Here is a 577-nt window from a genome sequence, read left to right as displayed (position 1 = left end):
TATATTTCTATCCCTTATATTTCTTTTATTTATATTTCTCTTATCTATATTTCTATCCCTTATATTTCTTTTATTTATATTTCTCTTATTTATATTTCTATTTTTTATATTTCCTTTATTTATATTTCTCTTATCTATATTCCTATCCTTTATATTTTATTTATTTATATTTCTCTTATCTATATTCCTATCCCTTATATTTCCTTTACTTATATTTCTCTTATCTATATTTCCTTCTTTTATATTTCCTCTACTTATATTTCCTTAGCTTATATTTCTTATAGATATATTCTTTATAGATATATTTCCTATAAATATATTTCCCTTATTTTTATTCCCTATATATATATTTACTTTATTAATATATATTAGGATATTTATTTCTTCTTTTAGTCTATTTATACTTTTTTATATATCTTTATAAACTTTTTTATTCCTCTTTCCTCTATTACTTAATTCTCTTTTTATCCTCTTTTATTTCTCTTATTATTTTTATTAATCTCTTTTTACTACTTATATAGTTCTTTATTTCTTATATATTTAGGTTATTTCTTTAATTACTATTTATTCCTCTCTC

This window comes from Colletotrichum gloeosporioides, assembly GCF_011800055.1.
Source record: "Colletotrichum gloeosporioides strain Lc1 chromosome Unknown consensus_66, whole genome shotgun sequence".
In the NCBI taxonomy this organism is placed as follows: domain Eukaryota; kingdom Fungi; phylum Ascomycota; class Sordariomycetes; order Glomerellales; family Glomerellaceae; genus Colletotrichum; species Colletotrichum gloeosporioides.
This window is presented reverse-complemented; position numbering follows the sequence as displayed.